The sequence below is a fragment of the Crinia signifera genome, unplaced genomic scaffold (assembly GCF_055691185.1).
Source record: "Crinia signifera unplaced genomic scaffold, ASM5569118v1 HAP2_SCAFFOLD_682, whole genome shotgun sequence".
NCBI classification, from domain to species: Eukaryota; Metazoa; Chordata; class Amphibia; order Anura; family Myobatrachidae; genus Crinia; species Crinia signifera.
In genome coordinates this window covers 13,774-36,903 of record NW_028142581.1, presented here as the reverse complement: position 1 = coordinate 36,903, position 23,130 = coordinate 13,774, and the positions used below count along the sequence as shown (strand labels likewise).

The following is a 23,130-nucleotide window of genomic DNA, read 5'->3' as shown; positions in this document are numbered from 1 at the left end:
AAGCAGCAGCAGCCAGCTGTCTCCTCGCTCTTTGCTGCTGCATGCCTGTGTCCCTGACGAACTGCTGCTGACTAAATCAATCAGCTAGCTGCTGCAGAGGAGAAGGAGGAATCTTGCACAATCAGGTGCAATGACGGCTTTCCTGTTTTGAGCCCATTCAGCAGCAGTAGTAGACAGTCAGATGGACAGGCATTCATGTGGCAGGACCCTTTGTGTGACATCACAATCTGCCCTCTATGACATCACAAGCTGCTCACTCGGAATCCGGCGGAACCTGACAGCCAGACAGTCACTTGGAACAGACAGGCAGACAGGACAGTCATGTGTAGGTGAGCTGGGTGGGCCAATGTTTTCTTTTATTGGCAGTTACCACCCAAATGATGGTCCGAAGAAGGTAAGTGATACTTTTTCTAAATTCCCCCCTCTCAATGATCATCAATTGTTTGGCTCGGAAAAAAAATGGAAGAGGAAAAAAAATTCCCATAACAAAAGAAATGAGGAAAAAAAATTCCCAAAACAAAAGAAATGAGGAAAAAAAATTCCCAAAACAAAAGAGAGAAAAGAGCGCGCAAAAAGAAAAGAAAAAAATATAAGAAATAAAGAAAGAAAGAAAGAGAGAGGAAAAAAAAAAACCAAGCCATTTCAAATGGAGAGGGAGGGGGGGTCCAAAAATGCCATTGCTGTGATCCAGTTGATGTTTCCGTGGTAAGATCGTAGGTAAGTCACATAGTGTTTGCATATTTATTGGGAGGTCGCAGCGATTGATAAGTCCTTTAATTTAGGCAGGCTTCCGGTCTTTTGCCTAGGCCGCACATGCTGATATCAAGTGTAGTGTCACGTAAAAATATTTAACTGCCTCGATTCCAGAAAGTACAATTCAAGGAGTCAAGAAATAGTCACAAAATGATACACTGGAGGCAGGATTTCAAAGTATTTATGCACAAGGGTTAAACCTTGAAGCAGCAAATGCATGCATTTCTAAATACAAAGGTGCACAAACAATTGATACTCCAAATCAAGTGCCAGGAATGGAAATAGTCTATTTTTGGATAACAGATTAGGAAGGTGCACCGGTCCTGGAAGTACTGCAATACCAGGTCAATGCGTGGAGTGGACAGAGCAAGCTCTTCTTCCATCTCCCTGTTCTAAAAATCCATTTAATATATGGCCCCCAGATAGGGGGCGTATCAGATATTAAACTGATAAGAACAGATACTACACTTGATCTTAGCCAAAAGGCCGAGAAGCGATAACCCGAATGGGCTCCCAGCAAACCGCGCGAACCTGAATTCGGCCAGCAATACTGGTGGAGAGGAGATCAGCACCACGGACACATCTAACACACACACATCACTTCTTTGTCGTTGCAGTCTGAAAGATACCTGGCTGTACGGCAGGTGTGATTAGGACTTGAAGTGCTGGACAGGGACCGGAGGACGAGTAGCCATCCAACTGATTTTGTGATTAGGTCGTCGGCGGGCGGGAAGGGAGCCTCAGCTGGGTAGGAGGCCAAATTTGCATGTGCTCCGCCCCGTCTGTTGACGTCGCGTCAACAGACACACACCCACTAGGCAGACGACCAACAGGCAAGCAGCAGCAGCCAGCTGTCTCCTCGCTCTTTGCTGCTGCATGCCTGTGTCCCTGACGAACTGCTGCTGACTAAATCAATCAGCTAGCTGCTGCAGAGGAGAAGGAGGAATCTTGCACAATCAGGTGCAATGACGGCTTTCCTGTTTTGAGCCCATTCAGCAGCAGTAGTAGACAGTCAGATGGACAGGCATTCATGTGGCAGGACCCTTTGTGTGACATCACAATCTGCCCTCTATGACATCACAAGCTGCTCACTCGGAATCCGGCGGAACCTGACAGCCAGACAGTCACTTGGAACAGACAGGCAGACAGGACAGTCATGTGTAGGTGAGCTGGGTGGGCCAATGTTTTCTTTTATTGGCAGTTACCACCCAAATGATGGTCCGAAGAAGGTAAGTGATACTTTTTCTAAATTCCCCCCTCTCAATGATCATCAATTGTTTGGCTCGGAAAAAAAATGGAAGAGGAAAAAAAATTCCCATAACAAAAGAAATGAGGAAAAAAAATTCCCAAAACAAAAGAAATGAGGAAAAAAAATTCCCAAAACAAAAGAGAGAAAAGAGCGCGCAAAAAGAAAAGAAAAAAATATAAGAAATAAAGAAAGAAAGAAAGAGAGAGGAAAAAAAAAAACCAAGCCATTTCAAATGGAGAGGGAGGGGGGGTCCAAAAATGCCATTGCTGTGATCCAGTTGATGTTTCCGTGGTAAGATCGTAGGTAAGTCACATAGTGTTTGCATATTTATTGGGAGGTCGCAGCGATTGATAAGTCCTTTAATTTAGGCAGGCTTCCGGTCTTTTGCCTAGGCCGCACATGCTGATATCAAGTGTAGTGTCACGTAAAAATATTTAACTGCCTCGATTCCAGAAAGTACAATTCAAGGAGTCAAGAAATAGTCACAAAATGATACACTGGAGGCAGGATTTCAAAGTATTTATGCACAAGGGTTAAACCTTGAAGCAGCAAATGCATGCATTTCTAAATACAAAGGTGCACAAACAATTGATACTCCAAATCAAGTGCCAGGAATGGAAATAGTCTATTTTTGGATAACAGATTAGGAAGGTGCACCGGTCCTGGAAGTACTGCAATACCAGGTCAATGCGTGGAGTGGACAGAGCAAGCTCTTCTTCCATCTCCCTGTTCTAAAAATCCATTTAATATATGGCCCCCAGATAGGGGGCGTATCAGATATTAAACTGATAAGAACAGATACTACACTTGATCTTAGCCAAAAGGCCGAGAAGCGATAACCCGAATGGGCTCCCAGCAAACCGCGCGAACCTGAATTCGGCCAGCAATACTGGTGGAGAGGAGATCAGCACCACGGACACATCTAACACACACACATCACTTCTTTGTCGTTGCAGTCTGAAAGATACCTGGCTGTACGGCAGGTGTGATTAGGACTTGAAGTGCTGGACAGGGACCGGAGGACGAGTAGCCATCCAACTGATTTTGTGATTAGGTCGTCGGCGGGCGGGAAGGGAGCCTCAGCTGGGTAGGAGGCCAAATTTGCATGTGCTCCGCCCCGTCTGTTGACGTCGCGTCAACAGACACACACCCACTAGGCAGACGACCAACAGGCAAGCAGCAGCAGCCAGCTGTCTCCTCGCTCTTTGCTGCTGCATGCCTGTGTCCCTGACGAACTGCTGCTGACTAAATCAATCAGCTAGCTGCTGCAGAGGAGAAGGAGGAATCTTGCACAATCAGGTGCAATGACGGCTTTCCTGTTTTGAGCCCATTCAGCAGCAGTAGTAGACAGTCAGATGGACAGGCATTCATGTGGCAGGACCCTTTGTGTGACATCACAATCTGCCCTCTATGACATCACAAGCTGCTCACTCGGAATCCGGCGGAACCTGACAGCCAGACAGTCACTTGGAACAGACAGGCAGACAGGACAGTCATGTGTAGGTGAGCTGGGTGGGCCAATGTTTTCTTTTATTGGCAGTTACCACCCAAATGATGGTCCGAAGAAGGTAAGTGATACTTTTTCTAAATTCCCCCCTCTCAATGATCATCAATTGTTTGGCTCGGAAAAAAAATGGAAGAGGAAAAAAAATTCCCATAACAAAAGAAATGAGGAAAAAAAATTCCCAAAACAAAAGAAATGAGGAAAAAAAATTCCCAAAACAAAAGAGAGAAAAGAGCGCGCAAAAAGAAAAGAAAAAAATATAAGAAATAAAGAAAGAAAGAAAGAGAGAGGAAAAAAAAAAACCAAGCCATTTCAAATGGAGAGGGAGGGGGGGTCCAAAAATGCCATTGCTGTGATCCAGTTGATGTTTCCGTGGTAAGATCGTAGGTAAGTCACATAGTGTTTGCATATTTATTGGGAGGTCGCAGCGATTGATAAGTCCTTTAATTTAGGCAGGCTTCCGGTCTTTTGCCTAGGCCGCACATGCTGATATCAAGTGTAGTGTCACGTAAAAATATTTAACTGCCTCGATTCCAGAAAGTACAATTCAAGGAGTCAAGAAATAGTCACAAAATGATACACTGGAGGCAGGATTTCAAAGTATTTATGCACAAGGGTTAAACCTTGAAGCAGCAAATGCATGCATTTCTAAATACAAAGGTGCACAAACAATTGATACTCCAAATCAAGTGCCAGGAATGGAAATAGTCTATTTTTGGATAACAGATTAGGAAGGTGCACCGGTCCTGGAAGTACTGCAATACCAGGTCAATGCGTGGAGTGGACAGAGCAAGCTCTTCTTCCATCTCCCTGTTCTAAAAATCCATTTAATATATGGCCCCCAGATAGGGGGCGTATCAGATATTAAACTGATAAGAACAGATACTACACTTGATCTTAGCCAAAAGGCCGAGAAGCGATAACCCGAATGGGCTCCCAGCAAACCGCGCGAACCTGAATTCGGCCAGCAATACTGGTGGAGAGGAGATCAGCACCACGGACACATCTAACACACACACATCACTTCTTTGTCGTTGCAGTCTGAAAGATACCTGGCTGTACGGCAGGTGTGATTAGGACTTGAAGTGCTGGACAGGGACCGGAGGACGAGTAGCCATCCAACTGATTTTGTGATTAGGTCGTCGGCGGGCGGGAAGGGAGCCTCAGCTGGGTAGGAGGCCAAATTTGCATGTGCTCCGCCCCGTCTGTTGACGTCGCGTCAACAGACACACACCCACTAGGCAGACGACCAACAGGCAAGCAGCAGCAGCCAGCTGTCTCCTCGCTCTTTGCTGCTGCATGCCTGTGTCCCTGACGAACTGCTGCTGACTAAATCAATCAGCTAGCTGCTGCAGAGGAGAAGGAGGAATCTTGCACAATCAGGTGCAATGACGGCTTTCCTGTTTTGAGCCCATTCAGCAGCAGTAGTAGACAGTCAGATGGACAGGCATTCATGTGGCAGGACCCTTTGTGTGACATCACAATCTGCCCTCTATGACATCACAAGCTGCTCACTCGGAATCCGGCGGAACCTGACAGCCAGACAGTCACTTGGAACAGACAGGCAGACAGGACAGTCATGTGTAGGTGAGCTGGGTGGGCCAATGTTTTCTTTTATTGGCAGTTACCACCCAAATGATGGTCCGAAGAAGGTAAGTGATACTTTTTCTAAATTCCCCCCTCTCAATGATCATCAATTGTTTGGCTCGGAAAAAAAATGGAAGAGGAAAAAAAATTCCCATAACAAAAGAAATGAGGAAAAAAAATTCCCAAAACAAAAGAAATGAGGAAAAAAAATTCCCAAAACAAAAGAGAGAAAAGAGCGCGCAAAAAGAAAAGAAAAAAATATAAGAAATAAAGAAAGAAAGAAAGAGAGAGGAAAAAAAAAAACCAAGCCATTTCAAATGGAGAGGGAGGGGGGGTCCAAAAATGCCATTGCTGTGATCCAGTTGATGTTTCCGTGGTAAGATCGTAGGTAAGTCACATAGTGTTTGCATATTTATTGGGAGGTCGCAGCGATTGATAAGTCCTTTAATTTAGGCAGGCTTCCGGTCTTTTGCCTAGGCCGCACATGCTGATATCAAGTGTAGTGTCACGTAAAAATATTTAACTGCCTCGATTCCAGAAAGTACAATTCAAGGAGTCAAGAAATAGTCACAAAATGATACACTGGAGGCAGGATTTCAAAGTATTTATGCACAAGGGTTAAACCTTGAAGCAGCAAATGCATGCATTTCTAAATACAAAGGTGCACAAACAATTGATACTCCAAATCAAGTGCCAGGAATGGAAATAGTCTATTTTTGGATAACAGATTAGGAAGGTGCACCGGTCCTGGAAGTACTGCAATACCAGGTCAATGCGTGGAGTGGACAGAGCAAGCTCTTCTTCCATCTCCCTGTTCTAAAAATCCATTTAATATATGGCCCCCAGATAGGGGGCGTATCAGATATTAAACTGATAAGAACAGATACTACACTTGATCTTAGCCAAAAGGCCGAGAAGCGATAACCCGAATGGGCTCCCAGCAAACCGCGCGAACCTGAATTCGGCCAGCAATACTGGTGGAGAGGAGATCAGCACCACGGACACATCTAACACACACATCACTTCTTTGTCGTTGCAGTCTGAAAGATACCTGGCTGTACGGCAGGTGTGATTAGGACTTGAAGTGCTGGACAGGGACCGGAGGACGAGTAGCCATCCAACTGATTTTGTGATTAGGTCGTCGGCGGGCGGGAAGGGAGCCTCAGCTGGGTAGGAGGCCAAATTTGCATGTGCTCCGCCCCGTCTGTTGACGTCGCGTCAACAGACACACACCCACTAGGCAGACGACCAACAGGCAAGCAGCAGCAGCCAGCTGTCTCCTCGCTCTTTGCTGCTGCATGCCTGTGTCCCTGACGAACTGCTGCTGACTAAATCAATCAGCTAGCTGCTGCAGAGGAGAAGGAGGAATCTTGCACAATCAGGTGCAATGACGGCTTTCCTGTTTTGAGCCCATTCAGCAGCAGTAGTAGACAGTCAGATGGACAGGCATTCATGTGGCAGGACCCTTTGTGTGACATCACAATCTGCCCTCTATGACATCACAAGCTGCTCACTCGGAATCCGGCGGAACCTGACAGCCAGACAGTCACTTGGAACAGACAGGCAGACAGGACAGTCATGTGTAGGTGAGCTGGGTGGGCCAATGTTTTCTTTTATTGGCAGTTACCACCCAAATGATGGTCCGAAGAAGGTAAGTGATACTTTTTCTAAATTCCCCCCTCTCAATGATCATCAATTGTTTGGCTCGGAAAAAAAATGGAAGAGGAAAAAAAATTCCCATAACAAAAGAAATGAGGAAAAAAAATTCCCAAAACAAAAGAAATGAGGAAAAAAAATTCCCAAAACAAAAGAGAGAAAAGAGCGCGCAAAAAGAAAAGAAAAAAATATAAGAAATAAAGAAAGAAAGAAAGAGAGAGGAAAAAAAAAAACCAAGCCATTTCAAATGGAGAGGGAGGGGGGGTCCAAAAATGCCATTGCTGTGATCCAGTTGATGTTTCCGTGGTAAGATCGTAGGTAAGTCACATAGTGTTTGCATATTTATTGGGAGGTCGCAGCGATTGATAAGTCCTTTAATTTAGGCAGGCTTCCGGTCTTTTGCCTAGGCCGCACATGCTGATATCAAGTGTAGTGTCACGTAAAAATATTTAACTGCCTCGATTCCAGAAAGTACAATTCAAGGAGTCAAGAAATAGTCACAAAATGATACACTGGAGGCAGGATTTCAAAGTATTTATGCACAAGGGTTAAACCTTGAAGCAGCAAATGCATGCATTTCTAAATACAAAGGTGCACAAACAATTGATACTCCAAATCAAGTGCCAGGAATGGAAATAGTCTATTTTTGGATAACAGATTAGGAAGGTGCACCGGTCCTGGAAGTACTGCAATACCAGGTCAATGCGTGGAGTGGACAGAGCAAGCTCTTCTTCCATCTCCCTGTTCTAAAAATCCATTTAATATATGGCCCCCAGATAGGGGGCGTATCAGATATTAAACTGATAAGAACAGATACTACACTTGATCTTAGCCAAAAGGCCGAGAAGCGATAACCCGAATGGGCTCCCAGCAAACCGCGCGAACCTGAATTCGGCCAGCAATACTGGTGGAGAGGAGATCAGCACCACGGACACATCTAACACACACACATCACTTCTTTGTCGTTGCAGTCTGAAAGATACCTGGCTGTACGGCAGGTGTGATTAGGACTTGAAGTGCTGGACAGGGACCGGAGGACGAGTAGCCATCCAACTGATTTTGTGATTAGGTCGTCGGCGGGCGGGAAGGGAGCCTCAGCTGGGTAGGAGGCCAAATTTGCATGTGCTCCGCCCCGTCTGTTGACGTCGCGTCAACAGACACACACCCACTAGGCAGACGACCAACAGGCAAGCAGCAGCAGCCAGCTGTCTCCTCGCTCTTTGCTGCTGCATGCCTGTGTCCCTGACGAACTGCTGCTGACTAAATCAATCAGCTAGCTGCTGCAGAGGAGAAGGAGGAATCTTGCACAATCAGGTGCAATGACGGCTTTCCTGTTTTGAGCCCATTCAGCAGCAGTAGTAGACAGTCAGATGGACAGGCATTCATGTGGCAGGACCCTTTGTGTGACATCACAATCTGCCCTCTATGACATCACAAGCTGCTCACTCGGAATCCGGCGGAACCTGACAGCCAGACAGTCACTTGGAACAGACAGGCAGACAGGACAGTCATGTGTAGGTGAGCTGGGTGGGCCAATGTTTTCTTTTATTGGCAGTTACCACCCAAATGATGGTCCGAAGAAGGTAAGTGATACTTTTTCTAAATTCCCCCCTCTCAATGATCATCAATTGTTTGGCTCGGAAAAAAAATGGAAGAGGAAAAAAAATTCCCATAACAAAAGAAATGAGGAAAAAAAATTCCCAAAACAAAAGAAATGAGGAAAAAAAATTCCCAAAACAAAAGAGAGAAAAGAGCGCGCAAAAAGAAAAGAAAAAAATATAAGAAATAAAGAAAGAAAGAAAGAGAGAGGAAAAAAAAAAACCAAGCCATTTCAAATGGAGAGGGAGGGGGGGTCCAAAAATGCCATTGCTGTGATCCAGTTGATGTTTCCGTGGTAAGATCGTAGGTAAGTCACATAGTGTTTGCATATTTATTGGGAGGTCGCAGCGATTGATAAGTCCTTTAATTTAGGCAGGCTTCCGGTCTTTTGCCTAGGCCGCACATGCTGATATCAAGTGTAGTGTCACGTAAAAATATTTAACTGCCTCGATTCCAGAAAGTACAATTCAAGGAGTCAAGAAATAGTCACAAAATGATACACTGGAGGCAGGATTTCAAAGTATTTATGCACAAGGGTTAAACCTTGAAGCAGCAAATGCATGCATTTCTAAATACAAAGGTGCACAAACAATTGATACTCCAAATCAAGTGCCAGGAATGGAAATAGTCTATTTTTGGATAACAGATTAGGAAGGTGCACCGGTCCTGGAAGTACTGCAATACCAGGTCAATGCGTGGAGTGGACAGAGCAAGCTCTTCTTCCATCTCCCTGTTCTAAAAATCCATTTAATATATGGCCCCCAGATAGGGGGCGTATCAGATATTAAACTGATAAGAACAGATACTACACTTGATCTTAGCCAAAAGGCCGAGAAGCGATAACCCGAATGGGCTCCCAGCAAACCGCGCGAACCTGAATTCGGCCAGCAATACTGGTGGAGAGGAGATCAGCACCACGGACACATCTAACACACACACATCACTTCTTTGTCGTTGCAGTCTGAAAGATACCTGGCTGTACGGCAGGTGTGATTAGGACTTGAAGTGCTGGACAGGGACCGGAGGACGAGTAGCCATCCAACTGATTTTGTGATTAGGTCGTCGGCGGGCGGGAAGGGAGCCTCAGCTGGGTAGGAGGCCAAATTTGCATGTGCTCCGCCCCGTCTGTTGACGTCGCGTCAACAGACACACACCCACTAGGCAGACGACCAACAGGCAAGCAGCAGCAGCCAGCTGTCTCCTCGCTCTTTGCTGCTGCATGCCTGTGTCCCTGACGAACTGCTGCTGACTAAATCAATCAGCTAGCTGCTGCAGAGGAGAAGGAGGAATCTTGCACAATCAGGTGCAATGACGGCTTTCCTGTTTTGAGCCCATTCAGCAGCAGTAGTAGACAGTCAGATGGACAGGCATTCATGTGGCAGGACCCTTTGTGTGACATCACAATCTGCCCTCTATGACATCACAAGCTGCTCACTCGGAATCCGGCGGAACCTGACAGCCAGACAGTCACTTGGAACAGACAGGCAGACAGGACAGTCATGTGTAGGTGAGCTGGGTGGGCCAATGTTTTCTTTTATTGGCAGTTACCACCCAAATGATGGTCCGAAGAAGGTAAGTGATACTTTTTCTAAATTCCCCCCTCTCAATGATCATCAATTGTTTGGCTCGGAAAAAAAATGGAAGAGGAAAAAAAATTCCCATAACAAAAGAAATGAGGAAAAAAAATTCCCAAAACAAAAGAAATGAGGAAAAAAAATTCCCAAAACAAAAGAGAGAAAAGAGCGCGCAAAAAGAAAAGAAAAAAATATAAGAAATAAAGAAAGAAAGAAAGAGAGAGGAAAAAAAAAAACCAAGCCATTTCAAATGGAGAGGGAGGGGGGGTCCAAAAATGCCATTGCTGTGATCCAGTTGATGTTTCCGTGGTAAGATCGTAGGTAAGTCACATAGTGTTTGCATATTTATTGGGAGGTCGCAGCGATTGATAAGTCCTTTAATTTAGGCAGGCTTCCGGTCTTTTGCCTAGGCCGCACATGCTGATATCAAGTGTAGTGTCACGTAAAAATATTTAACTGCCTCGATTCCAGAAAGTACAATTCAAGGAGTCAAGAAATAGTCACAAAATGATACACTGGAGGCAGGATTTCAAAGTATTTATGCACAAGGGTTAAACCTTGAAGCAGCAAATGCATGCATTTCTAAATACAAAGGTGCACAAACAATTGATACTCCAAATCAAGTGCCAGGAATGGAAATAGTCTATTTTTGGATAACAGATTAGGAAGGTGCACCGGTCCTGGAAGTACTGCAATACCAGGTCAATGCGTGGAGTGGACAGAGCAAGCTCTTCTTCCATCTCCCTGTTCTAAAAATCCATTTAATATATGGCCCCCAGATAGGGGGCGTATCAGATATTAAACTGATAAGAACAGATACTACACTTGATCTTAGCCAAAAGGCCGAGAAGCGATAACCCGAATGGGCTCCCAGCAAACCGCGCGAACCTGAATTCGGCCAGCAATACTGGTGGAGAGGAGATCAGCACCACGGACACATCTAACACACACACATCACTTCTTTGTCGTTGCAGTCTGAAAGATACCTGGCTGTACGGCAGGTGTGATTAGGACTTGAAGTGCTGGACAGGGACCGGAGGACGAGTAGCCATCCAACTGATTTTGTGATTAGGTCGTCGGCGGGCGGGAAGGGAGCCTCAGCTGGGTAGGAGGCCAAATTTGCATGTGCTCCGCCCCGTCTGTTGACGTCGCGTCAACAGACACACACCCACTAGGCAGACGACCAACAGGCAAGCAGCAGCAGCCAGCTGTCTCCTCGCTCTTTGCTGCTGCATGCCTGTGTCCCTGACGAACTGCTGCTGACTAAATCAATCAGCTAGCTGCTGCAGAGGAGAAGGAGGAATCTTGCACAATCAGGTGCAATGACGGCTTTCCTGTTTTGAGCCCATTCAGCAGCAGTAGTAGACAGTCAGATGGACAGGCATTCATGTGGCAGGACCCTTTGTGTGACATCACAATCTGCCCTCTATGACATCACAAGCTGCTCACTCGGAATCCGGCGGAACCTGACAGCCAGACAGTCACTTGGAACAGACAGGCAGACAGGACAGTCATGTGTAGGTGAGCTGGGTGGGCCAATGTTTTCTTTTATTGGCAGTTACCACCCAAATGATGGTCCGAAGAAGGTAAGTGATACTTTTTCTAAATTCCCCCCTCTCAATGATCATCAATTGTTTGGCTCGGAAAAAAAATGGAAGAGGAAAAAAAATTCCCATAACAAAAGAAATGAGGAAAAAAAATTCCCAAAACAAAAGAAATGAGGAAAAAAAATTCCCAAAACAAAAGAGAGAAAAGAGCGCGCAAAAAGAAAAGAAAAAAATATAAGAAATAAAGAAAGAAAGAAAGAGAGAGGAAAAAAAAAAACCAAGCCATTTCAAATGGAGAGGGAGGGGGGGTCCAAAAATGCCATTGCTGTGATCCAGTTGATGTTTCCGTGGTAAGATCGTAGGTAAGTCACATAGTGTTTGCATATTTATTGGGAGGTCGCAGCGATTGATAAGTCCTTTAATTTAGGCAGGCTTCCGGTCTTTTGCCTAGGCCGCACATGCTGATATCAAGTGTAGTGTCACGTAAAAATATTTAACTGCCTCGATTCCAGAAAGTACAATTCAAGGAGTCAAGAAATAGTCACAAAATGATACACTGGAGGCAGGATTTCAAAGTATTTATGCACAAGGGTTAAACCTTGAAGCAGCAAATGCATGCATTTCTAAATACAAAGGTGCACAAACAATTGATACTCCAAATCAAGTGCCAGGAATGGAAATAGTCTATTTTTGGATAACAGATTAGGAAGGTGCACCGGTCCTGGAAGTACTGCAATACCAGGTCAATGCGTGGAGTGGACAGAGCAAGCTCTTCTTCCATCTCCCTGTTCTAAAAATCCATTTAATATATGGCCCCCAGATAGGGGGCGTATCAGATATTAAACTGATAAGAACAGATACTACACTTGATCTTAGCCAAAAGGCCGAGAAGCGATAACCCGAATGGGCTCCCAGCAAACCGCGCGAACCTGAATTCGGCCAGCAATACTGGTGGAGAGGAGATCAGCACCACGGACACATCTAACACACACACATCACTTCTTTGTCGTTGCAGTCTGAAAGATACCTGGCTGTACGGCAGGTGTGATTAGGACTTGAAGTGCTGGACAGGGACCGGAGGACGAGTAGCCATCCAACTGATTTTGTGATTAGGTCGTCGGCGGGCGGGAAGGGAGCCTCAGCTGGGTAGGAGGCCAAATTTGCATGTGCTCCGCCCCGTCTGTTGACGTCGCGTCAACAGACACACACCCACTAGGCAGACGACCAACAGGCAAGCAGCAGCAGCCAGCTGTCTCCTCGCTCTTTGCTGCTGCATGCCTGTGTCCCTGACGAACTGCTGCTGACTAAATCAATCAGCTAGCTGCTGCAGAGGAGAAGGAGGAATCTTGCACAATCAGGTGCAATGACGGCTTTCCTGTTTTGAGCCCATTCAGCAGCAGTAGTAGACAGTCAGATGGACAGGCATTCATGTGGCAGGACCCTTTGTGTGACATCACAATCTGCCCTCTATGACATCACAAGCTGCTCACTCGGAATCCGGCGGAACCTGACAGCCAGACAGTCACTTGGAACAGACAGGCAGACAGGACAGTCATGTGTAGGTGAGCTGGGTGGGCCAATGTTTTCTTTTATTGGCAGTTACCACCCAAATGATGGTCCGAAGAAGGTAAGTGATACTTTTTCTAAATTCCCCCCTCTCAATGATCATCAATTGTTTGGCTCGGAAAAAAAATGGAAGAGGAAAAAAAATTCCCATAACAAAAGAAATGAGGAAAAAAAATTCCCAAAACAAAAGAAATGAGGAAAAAAAATTCCCAAAACAAAAGAGAGAAAAGAGCGCGCAAAAAGAAAAGAAAAAAATATAAGAAATAAAGAAAGAAAGAAAGAGAGAGGAAAAAAAAAAACCAAGCCATTTCAAATGGAGAGGGAGGGGGGGTCCAAAAATGCCATTGCTGTGATCCAGTTGATGTTTCCGTGGTAAGATCGTAGGTAAGTCACATAGTGTTTGCATATTTATTGGGAGGTCGCAGCGATTGATAAGTCCTTTAATTTAGGCAGGCTTCCGGTCTTTTGCCTAGGCCGCACATGCTGATATCAAGTGTAGTGTCACGTAAAAATATTTAACTGCCTCGATTCCAGAAAGTACAATTCAAGGAGTCAAGAAATAGTCACAAAATGATACACTGGAGGCAGGATTTCAAAGTATTTATGCACAAGGGTTAAACCTTGAAGCAGCAAATGCATGCATTTCTAAATACAAAGGTGCACAAACAATTGATACTCCAAATCAAGTGCCAGGAATGGAAATAGTCTATTTTTGGATAACAGATTAGGAAGGTGCACCGGTCCTGGAAGTACTGCAATACCAGGTCAATGCGTGGAGTGGACAGAGCAAGCTCTTCTTCCATCTCCCTGTTCTAAAAATCCATTTAATATATGGCCCCCAGATAGGGGGCGTATCAGATATTAAACTGATAAGAACAGATACTACACTTGATCTTAGCCAAAAGGCCGAGAAGCGATAACCCGAATGGGCTCCCAGCAAACCGCGCGAACCTGAATTCGGCCAGCAATACTGGTGGAGAGGAGATCAGCACCACGGACACATCTAACACACACACATCACTTCTTTGTCGTTGCAGTCTGAAAGATACCTGGCTGTACGGCAGGTGTGATTAGGACTTGAAGTGCTGGACAGGGACCGGAGGACGAGTAGCCATCCAACTGATTTTGTGATTAGGTCGTCGGCGGGCGGGAAGGGAGCCTCAGCTGGGTAGGAGGCCAAATTTGCATGTGCTCCGCCCCGTCTGTTGACGTCGCGTCAACAGACACACACCCACTAGGCAGACGACCAACAGGCAAGCAGCAGCAGCCAGCTGTCTCCTCGCTCTTTGCTGCTGCATGCCTGTGTCCCTGACGAACTGCTGCTGACTAAATCAATCAGCTAGCTGCTGCAGAGGAGAAGGAGGAATCTTGCACAATCAGGTGCAATGACGGCTTTCCTGTTTTGAGCCCATTCAGCAGCAGTAGTAGACAGTCAGATGGACAGGCATTCATGTGGCAGGACCCTTTGTGTGACATCACAATCTGCCCTCTATGACATCACAAGCTGCTCACTCGGAATCCGGCGGAACCTGACAGCCAGACAGTCACTTGGAACAGACAGGCAGACAGGACAGTCATGTGTAGGTGAGCTGGGTGGGCCAATGTTTTCTTTTATTGGCAGTTACCACCCAAATGATGGTCCGAAGAAGGTAAGTGATACTTTTTCTAAATTCCCCCCTCTCAATGATCATCAATTGTTTGGCTCGGAAAAAAAATGGAAGAGGAAAAAAAATTCCCATAACAAAAGAAATGAGGAAAAAAAATTCCCAAAACAAAAGAAATGAGGAAAAAAAATTCCCAAAACAAAAGAGAGAAAAGAGCGCGCAAAAAGAAAAGAAAAAAATATAAGAAATAAAGAAAGAAAGAAAGAGAGAGGAAAAAAAAAAACCAAGCCATTTCAAATGGAGAGGGAGGGGGGGTCCAAAAATGCCATTGCTGTGATCCAGTTGATGTTTCCGTGGTAAGATCGTAGGTAAGTCACATAGTGTTTGCATATTTATTGGGAGGTCGCAGCGATTGATAAGTCCTTTAATTTAGGCAGGCTTCCGGTCTTTTGCCTAGGCCGCACATGCTGATATCAAGTGTAGTGTCACGTAAAAATATTTAACTGCCTCGATTCCAGAAAGTACAATTCAAGGAGTCAAGAAATAGTCACAAAATGATACACTGGAGGCAGGATTTCAAAGTATTTATGCACAAGGGTTAAACCTTGAAGCAGCAAATGCATGCATTTCTAAATACAAAGGTGCACAAACAATTGATACTCCAAATCAAGTGCCAGGAATGGAAATAGTCTATTTTTGGATAACAGATTAGGAAGGTGCACCGGTCCTGGAAGTACTGCAATACCAGGTCAATGCGTGGAGTGGACAGAGCAAGCTCTTCTTCCATCTCCCTGTTCTAAAAATCCATTTAATATATGGCCCCCAGATAGGGGGCGTATCAGATATTAAACTGATAAGAACAGATACTACACTTGATCTTAGCCAAAAGGCCGAGAAGCGATAACCCGAATGGGCTCCCAGCAAACCGCGCGAACCTGAATTCGGCCAGCAATACTGGTGGAGAGGAGATCAGCACCACGGACACATCTAACACACACACATCACTTCTTTGTCGTTGCAGTCTGAAAGATACCTGGCTGTACGGCAGGTGTGATTAGGACTTGAAGTGCTGGACAGGGACCGGAGGACGAGTAGCCATCCAACTGATTTTGTGATTAGGTCGTCGGCGGGCGGGAAGGGAGCCTCAGCTGGGTAGGAGGCCAAATTTGCATGTGCTCCGCCCCGTCTGTTGACGTCGCGTCAACAGACACACACCCACTAGGCAGACGACCAACAGGCAAGCAGCAGCAGCCAGCTGTCTCCTCGCTCTTTGCTGCTGCATGCCTGTGTCCCTGACGAACTGCTGCTGACTAAATCAATCAGCTAGCTGCTGCAGAGGAGAAGGAGGAATCTTGCACAATCAGGTGCAATGACGGCTTTCCTGTTTTGAGCCCATTCAGCAGCAGTAGTAGACAGTCAGATGGACAGGCATTCATGTGGCAGGACCCTTTGTGTGACATCACAATCTGCCCTCTATGACATCACAAGCTGCTCACTCGGAATCCGGCGGAACCTGACAGCCAGACAGTCACTTGGAACAGACAGGCAGACAGGACAGTCATGTGTAGGTGAGCTGGGTGGGCCAATGTTTTCTTTTATTGGCAGTTACCACCCAAATGATGGTCCGAAGAAGGTAAGTGATACTTTTTCTAAATTCCCCCCTCTCAATGATCATCAATTGTTTGGCTCGGAAAAAAAATGGAAGAGGAAAAAAAATTCCCATAACAAAAGAAATGAGGAAAAAAAATTCCCAAAACAAAAGAAATGAGGAAAAAAAATTCCCAAAACAAAAGAGAGAAAAGAGCGCGCAAAAAGAAAAGAAAAAAATATAAGAAATAAAGAAAGAAAGAAAGAGAGAGGAAAAAAAAAAACCAAGCCATTTCAAATGGAGAGGGAGGGGGGGTCCAAAAATGCCATTGCTGTGATCCAGTTGATGTTTCCGTGGTAAGATCGTAGGTAAGTCACATAGTGTTTGCATATTTATTGGGAGGTCGCAGCGATTGATAAGTCCTTTAATTTAGGCAGGCTTCCGGTCTTTTGCCTAGGCCGCACATGCTGATATCAAGTGTAGTGTCACGTAAAAATATTTAACTGCCTCGATTCCAGAAAGTACAATTCAAGGAGTCAAGAAATAGTCACAAAATGATACACTGGAGGCAGGATTTCAAAGTATTTATGCACAAGGGTTAAACCTTGAAGCAGCAAATGCATGCATTTCTAAATACAAAGGTGCACAAACAATTGATACTCCAAATCAAGTGCCAGGAATGGAAATAGTCTATTTTTGGATAACAGATTAGGAAGGTGCACCGGTCCTGGAAGTACTGCAATACCAGGTCAATGCGTGGAGTGGACAGAGCAAGCTCTTCTTCCATCTCCCTGTTCTAAAAATCCATTTAATATATGGCCCCCAGATAGGGGGCGTATCAGATATTAAACTGATAAGAACAGATACTACACTTGATCTTAGCCAAAAGGCCGAGAAGCGATAACCCGAATGGGCTCCCAGCAAACCGCGCGAACCTGAATTCGGCCAGCAATACTGGTGGAGAGGAGATCAGCACCACGGACACATCTAACACACACACATCACTTCTTTGTCGTTGCAGTCTGAAAGATACCTGGCTGTACGGCAGGTGTGATTAGGACTTGAAGTGCTGGACAGGGACCGGAGGACGAGTAGCCATCCAACTGATTTTGTGATTAGGTCGTCGGCGGGCGGGAAGGGAGCCTCAGCTGGGTAGGAGGCCAAATTTGCATGTGCTCCGCCCCGTCTGTTGACGTCGCGTCAACAGACACACACCCACTAGGCAGACGACCAACAGGCAAGCAGCAGCAGCCAGCTGTCTCCTCGCTCTTTGCTGCTGCATGCCTGTGTCCCTGACGAACTGCTGCTGACTAAATCAATCAGCTAGCTGCTGCAGAGGAGAAGGAGGAATCTTGCACAATCAGGTGCAATGACGGCTTTCCTGTTTTGAGCCCATTCAGCAGCAGTAGTAGACAGTCAGATGGACAGGCATTCATGTGGCAGGACCCTTTGTGTGACATCACAATCTGCCCTCTATGACATCACAAGCTGCTCACTCGGAATCCGGCGGAACCTGACAGCCAGACAGTCACTTGGAACAGACAGGCAGACAGGACAGTCATGTGTAGGTGAGCTGGGTGGGCCAATGTTTTCTTTTATTGGCAGTTACCACCCAAATGATGGTCCGAAGAAGGTAAGTGATACTTTTTCTAAATTCCCCCCTCTCAATGATCATCAATTGTTTGGCTCGGAAAAAAAATGGAAGAGGAAAAAAAATTCCCATAACAAAAGAAATGAGGAAAAAAAATTCCCAAAACAAAAGAAATGAGGAAAAAAAATTCCCAAAACAAAAGAGAGAAAAGAGCGCGCAAAAAGAAAAGAAAAAAATATAAGAAATAAAGAAAGAAAGAAAGAGAGAGGAAAAAAAAAAACCAAGCCATTTCAAATGGAGAGGGAGGGGGGGTCCAAAAATGCCATTGCTGTGATCCAGTTGATGTTTCCGTGGTAAGATCGTAGGTAAGTCACATAGTGTTTGCATATTTATTGGGAGGTCGCAGCGATTGATAAGTCCTTTAATTTAGGCAGGCTTCCGGTCTTTTGCCTAGGCCGCACATGCTGATATCAAGTGTAGTGTCACGTAAAAATATTTAACTGCCTCGATTCCAGAAAGTACAATTCAAGGAGTCAAGAAATAGTCACAAAATGATACACTGGAGGCAGGATTTCAAAGTATTTATGCACAAGGGTTAAACCTTGAAGCAGCAAATGCATGCATTTCTAAATACAAAGGTGCACAAACAATTGATACTCCAAATCAAGTGCCAGGAATGGAAATAGTCTATTTTTGGATAACAGATTAGGAAGGTGCACCGGTCCTGGAAGTACTGCAATACCAGGTCAATGCGTGGAGTGGACAGAGCAAGCTCTTCTTCCATCTCCCTGTTCTAAAAATCCATTTAATATATGGCCCCCAGATAGGGGGCGTATCAGATATTAAACTGATAAGAACAGATACTACACTTGATCTTAGCCAAAAGGCCGAGAAGCGATAACCCGAATGGGCTCCCAGCAAACCGCGCGAACCTGAATTCGGCCAGCAATACTGGTGGAGAGGAGATCAGCACCACGGACACATCTAACACACACACATCACTTCTTTGTCGTTGCAGTCTGAAAGATACCTGGCTGTACGGCAGGTGTGATTAGGACTTGAAGTGCTGGACAGGGACCGGAGGACGAGTAGCCATCCAACTGATTTTGTGATTAGGTCGTCGGCGGGCGGGAAGGGAGCCTCAGCTGGGTAGGAGGCCAAATTTGCATGTGCTCCGCCCCGTCTGTTGACGTCGCGTCAACAGACACACACCCACTAGGCAGACGACCAACAGGCAAGCAGCAGCAGCCAGCTGTCTCCTCGCTCTTTGCTGCTGCATGCCTGTGTCCCTGACGAACTGCTGCTGACTAAATCAATCAGCTAGCTGCTGCAGAGGAGAAGGAGGAATCTTGCACAATCAGGTGCAATGACGGCTTTCCTGTTTTGAGCCCATTCAGCAGCAGTAGTAGACAGTCAGATGGACAGGCATTCATGTGGCAGGACCCTTTGTGTGACATCACAATCTGCCCTCTATGACATCACAAGCTGCTCACTCGGAATCCGGCGGAACCTGACAGCCAGACAGTCACTTGGAACAGACAGGCAGACAGGACAGTCATGTGTAGGTGAGCTGGGTGGGCCAATGTTTTCTTTTATTGGCAGTTACCACCCAAATGATGGTCCGAAGAAGGTAAGTGATACTTTTTCTAAATTCCCCCCTCTCAATGATCATCAATTGTTTGGCTCGGAAAAAAAATGGAAGAGGAAAAAAAATTCCCATAACAAAAGAAATGAGGAAAAAAAATTCCCAAAACAAAAGAAATGAGGAAAAAAAATTCCCAAAACAAAAGAGAGAAAAGAGCGCGCAAAAAGAAAAGAAAAAAATATAAGAAATAAAGAAAGAAAGAAAGAGAGAGGAAAAAAAAAAACCAAGCCATTTCAAATGGAGAGGGAGGGGGGGTCCAAAAATGCCATTGCTGTGATCCAGTTGATGTTTCCGTGGTAAGATCGTAGGTAAGTCACATAGTGTTTGCATATTTATTGGGAGGTCGCAGCGATTGATAAGTCCTTTAATTTAGGCAGGCTTCCGGTCTTTTGCCTAGGCCGCACATGCTGATATCAAGTGTAGTGTCACGTAAAAATATTTAACTGCCTCGATTCCAGAAAGTACAATTCAAGGAGTCAAGAAATAGTCACAAAATGATACACTGGAGGCAGGATTTCAAAGTATTTATGCACAAGGGTTAAACCTTGAAGCAGCAAATGCATGCATTTCTAAATACAAAGGTGCACAAACAATTGATACTCCAAATCAAGTGCCAGGAATGGAAATAGTCTATTTTTGGATAACAGATTAGGAAGGTGCACCGGTCCTGGAAGTACTGCAATACCAGGTCAATGCGTGGAGTGGACAGAGCAAGCTCTTCTTCCATCTCCCTGTTCTAAAAATCCATTTAATATATGGCCCCCAGATAGGGGGCGTATCAGATATTAAACTGATAAGAACAGATACTACACTTGATCTTAGCCAAAAGGCCGAGAAGCGATAACCCGAATGGGCTCCCAGCAAACCGCGCGAACCTGAATTCGGCCAGCAATACTGGTGGAGAGGAGATCAGCACCACGGACACATCTAACACACACACATCACTTCTTTGTCGTTGCAGTCTGAAAGATACCTGGCTGTACGGCAGGTGTGATTAGGACTTGAAGTGCTGGACAGGGACCGGAGGACGAGTAGCCATCCAACTGATTTTGTGATTAGGTCGTCGGCGGGCGGGAAGGGAGCCTCAGCTGGGTAGGAGGCCAAATTTGCATGTGCTCCGCCCCGTCTGTTGACGTCGCGTCAACAGACACACACCCACTAGGCAGACGACCAACAGGCAAGCAGCAGCAGCCAGCTGTCTCCTCGCTCTTTGCTGCTGCATGCCTGTGTCCCTGACGAACTGCTGCTGACTAAATCAATCAGCTAGCTGCTGCAGAGGAGAAGGAGGAATCTTGCACAATCAGGTGCAATGACGGCTTTCCTGTTTTGAGCCCATTCAGCAGCAGTAGTAGACAGTCAGATGGACAGGCATTCATGTGGCAGGACCCTTTGTGTGACATCACAATCTGCCCTCTATGACATCACAAGCTGCTCACTCGGAATCCGGCGGAACCTGACAGCCAGACAGTCACTTGGAACAGACAGGCAGACAGGACAGTCATGTGTAGGTGAGCTGGGTGGGCCAATGTTTTCTTTTATTGGCAGTTACCACCCAAATGATGGTCCGAAGAAGGTAAGTGATACTTTTTCTAAATTCCCCCCTCTCAATGATCATCAATTGTTTGGCTCGGAAAAAAAATGGAAGAGGAAAAAAAATTCCCATAACAAAAGAAATGAGGAAAAAAAATTCCCAAAACAAAAGAAATGAGGAAAAAAAATTCCCAAAACAAAAGAGAGAAAAGAGCGCGCAAAAAGAAAAGAAAAAAATATAAGAAATAAAGAAAGAAAGAAAGAGAGAGGAAAAAAAAAAACCAAGCCATTTCAAATGGAGAGGGAGGGGGGGTCCAAAAATGCCATTGCTGTGATCCAGTTGATGTTTCCGTGGTAAGATCGTAGGTAAGTCACATAGTGTTTGCATATTTATTGGGAGGTCGCAGCGATTGATAAGTCCTTTAATTTAGGCAGGCTTCCGGTCTTTTGCCTAGGCCGCACATGCTGATATCAAGTGTAGTGTCACGTAAAAATATTTAACTGCCTCGATTCCAGAAAGTACAATTCAAGGAGTCAAGAAATAGTCACAAAATGATACACTGGAGGCAGGATTTCAAAGTATTTATGCACAAGGGTTAAACCTTGAAGCAGCAAATGCATGCATTTCTAAATACAAAGGTGCACAAACAATTGATACTCCAAATCAAGTGCCAGGAATGGAAATAGTCTATTTTTGGATAACAGATTAGGAAGGTGCACCGGTCCTGGAAGTACTGCAATACCAGGTCAATGCGTGGAGTGGACAGAGCAAGCTCTTCTTCCATCTCCCTGTTCTAAAAATCCATTTAATATATGGCCCCCAGATAGGGGGCGTATCAGATATTAAACTGATAAGAACAGATACTACACTTGATCTTAGCCAAAAGGCCGAGAAGCGATAACCCGAATGGGCTCCCAGCAAACCGCGCGAACCTGAATTCGGCCAGCAATACTGGTGGAGAGGAGATCAGCACCACGGACACATCTAACACACACACATCACTTCTTTGTCGTTGCAGTCTGAAAGATACCTGGCTGTACGGCAGGTGTGATTAGGACTTGAAGTGCTGGACAGGGACCGGAGGACGAGTAGCCATCCAACTGATTTTGTGATTAGGTCGTCGGCGGGCGGGAAGGGAGCCTCAGCTGGGTAGGAGGCCAAATTTGCATGTGCTCCGCCCCGTCTGTTGACGTCGCGTCAACAGACACACACCCACTAGGCAGACGACCAACAGGCAAGCAGCAGCAGCCAGCTGTCTCCTCGCTCTTTGCTGCTGCATGCCTGTGTCCCTGACGAACTGCTGCTGACTAAATCAATCAGCTAGCTGCTGCAGAGGAGAAGGAGGAATCTTGCACAATCAGGTGCAATGACGGCTTTCCTGTTTTGAGCCCATTCAGCAGCAGTAGTAGACAGTCAGATGGACAGGCATTCATGTGGCAGGACCCTTTGTGTGACATCACAATCTGCCCTCTATGACATCACAAGCTGCTCACTCGGAATCCGGCGGAACCTGACAGCCAGACAGTCACTTGGAACAGACAGGCAGACAGGACAGTCATGTGTAGGTGAGCTGGGTGGGCCAATGTTTTCTTTTATTGGCAGTTACCACCCAAATGATGGTCCGAAGAAGGTAAGTGATACTTTTTCTAAATTCCCCCCTCTCAATGATCATCAATTGTTTGGCTCGGAAAAAAAATGGAAGAGGAAAAAAAATTCCCATAACAAAAGAAATGAGGAAAAAAAATTCCCAAAACAAAAGAAATGAGGAAAAAAAATTCCCAAAACAAAAGAGAGAAAAGAGCGCGCAAAAAGAAAAGAAAAAAATATAAGAAATAAAGAAAGAAAGAAAGAGAGAGGAAAAAAAAAAACCAAGCCATTTCAAATGGAGAGGGAGGGGGGGTCCAAAAATGCCATTGCTGTGATCCAGTTGATGTTTCCGTGGTAAGATCGTAGGTAAGTCACATAGTGTTTGCATATTTATTGGGAGGTCGCAGCGATTGATAAGTCCTTTAATTTAGGCAGGCTTCCGGTCTTTTGCCTAGGCCGCACATGCTGATATCAAGTGTAGTGTCACGTAAAAATATTTAACTGCCTCGATTCCAGAAAGTACAATTCAAGGAGTCAAGAAATAGTCAC

At 45.4% G+C, this 23,130-nt stretch overlaps 14 non-coding genes across 14 annotated transcripts; all 14 read right to left on the bottom strand.

The window, feature by feature from the left end:
* Positions 1 to 1,060: 1,060 nt before the first annotated feature.
* Positions 1,061 to 1,251, bottom strand: LOC146055983 (U2 spliceosomal RNA). The gene has a single exon (XR_014469031.1). It is a non-coding gene; the product is annotated as a U2 spliceosomal RNA (small nuclear RNA).
* A 1,397-nt stretch (positions 1,252 to 2,648) lies between these two features.
* Positions 2,649 to 2,839, bottom strand: LOC146055982 (U2 spliceosomal RNA). The gene has a single exon (XR_014469030.1). It is a non-coding gene; the product is annotated as a U2 spliceosomal RNA (small nuclear RNA).
* Positions 2,840 to 4,236: 1,397 nt separating this feature from the next.
* On the bottom strand, positions 4,237 to 4,427 carry LOC146055981 (U2 spliceosomal RNA). Its single transcript, XR_014469029.1, has one exon. It is a non-coding gene; the product is annotated as a U2 spliceosomal RNA (small nuclear RNA).
* Positions 4,428 to 5,824: 1,397 nt separating this feature from the next.
* Positions 5,825 to 6,015, bottom strand: LOC146055980 (U2 spliceosomal RNA). The gene has a single exon (XR_014469028.1). It is a non-coding gene; the product is annotated as a U2 spliceosomal RNA (small nuclear RNA).
* A 1,395-nt stretch (positions 6,016 to 7,410) lies between these two features.
* On the bottom strand, positions 7,411 to 7,601 carry LOC146055979 (U2 spliceosomal RNA). The gene has a single exon (XR_014469027.1). It is a non-coding gene; the product is annotated as a U2 spliceosomal RNA (small nuclear RNA).
* Positions 7,602 to 8,998: 1,397 nt separating this feature from the next.
* LOC146055977 (U2 spliceosomal RNA) lies at positions 8,999 to 9,189 on the bottom strand. The gene has a single exon (XR_014469026.1). It is a non-coding gene; the product is annotated as a U2 spliceosomal RNA (small nuclear RNA).
* Positions 9,190 to 10,586: 1,397 nt separating this feature from the next.
* Positions 10,587 to 10,777, bottom strand: LOC146055976 (U2 spliceosomal RNA). The gene has a single exon (XR_014469025.1). It is a non-coding gene; the product is annotated as a U2 spliceosomal RNA (small nuclear RNA).
* A 1,397-nt stretch (positions 10,778 to 12,174) lies between these two features.
* LOC146055974 (U2 spliceosomal RNA) lies at positions 12,175 to 12,365 on the bottom strand. Its single transcript, XR_014469023.1, has one exon. It is a non-coding gene; the product is annotated as a U2 spliceosomal RNA (small nuclear RNA).
* Positions 12,366 to 13,762: 1,397 nt separating this feature from the next.
* LOC146055973 (U2 spliceosomal RNA) lies at positions 13,763 to 13,953 on the bottom strand. Its single transcript, XR_014469022.1, has one exon. It is a non-coding gene; the product is annotated as a U2 spliceosomal RNA (small nuclear RNA).
* A 1,397-nt stretch (positions 13,954 to 15,350) lies between these two features.
* LOC146055972 (U2 spliceosomal RNA) lies at positions 15,351 to 15,541 on the bottom strand. Its single transcript, XR_014469021.1, has one exon. It is a non-coding gene; the product is annotated as a U2 spliceosomal RNA (small nuclear RNA).
* A 1,397-nt stretch (positions 15,542 to 16,938) lies between these two features.
* On the bottom strand, positions 16,939 to 17,129 carry LOC146055971 (U2 spliceosomal RNA). The gene has a single exon (XR_014469020.1). It is a non-coding gene; the product is annotated as a U2 spliceosomal RNA (small nuclear RNA).
* Positions 17,130 to 18,526: 1,397 nt separating this feature from the next.
* On the bottom strand, positions 18,527 to 18,717 carry LOC146055970 (U2 spliceosomal RNA). The gene has a single exon (XR_014469019.1). It is a non-coding gene; the product is annotated as a U2 spliceosomal RNA (small nuclear RNA).
* A 1,397-nt stretch (positions 18,718 to 20,114) lies between these two features.
* Positions 20,115 to 20,305, bottom strand: LOC146055969 (U2 spliceosomal RNA). Its single transcript, XR_014469018.1, has one exon. It is a non-coding gene; the product is annotated as a U2 spliceosomal RNA (small nuclear RNA).
* A 1,397-nt stretch (positions 20,306 to 21,702) lies between these two features.
* On the bottom strand, positions 21,703 to 21,893 carry LOC146055968 (U2 spliceosomal RNA). Its single transcript, XR_014469017.1, has one exon. It is a non-coding gene; the product is annotated as a U2 spliceosomal RNA (small nuclear RNA).
* Positions 21,894 to 23,130: the final 1,237 nt, after the last annotated feature.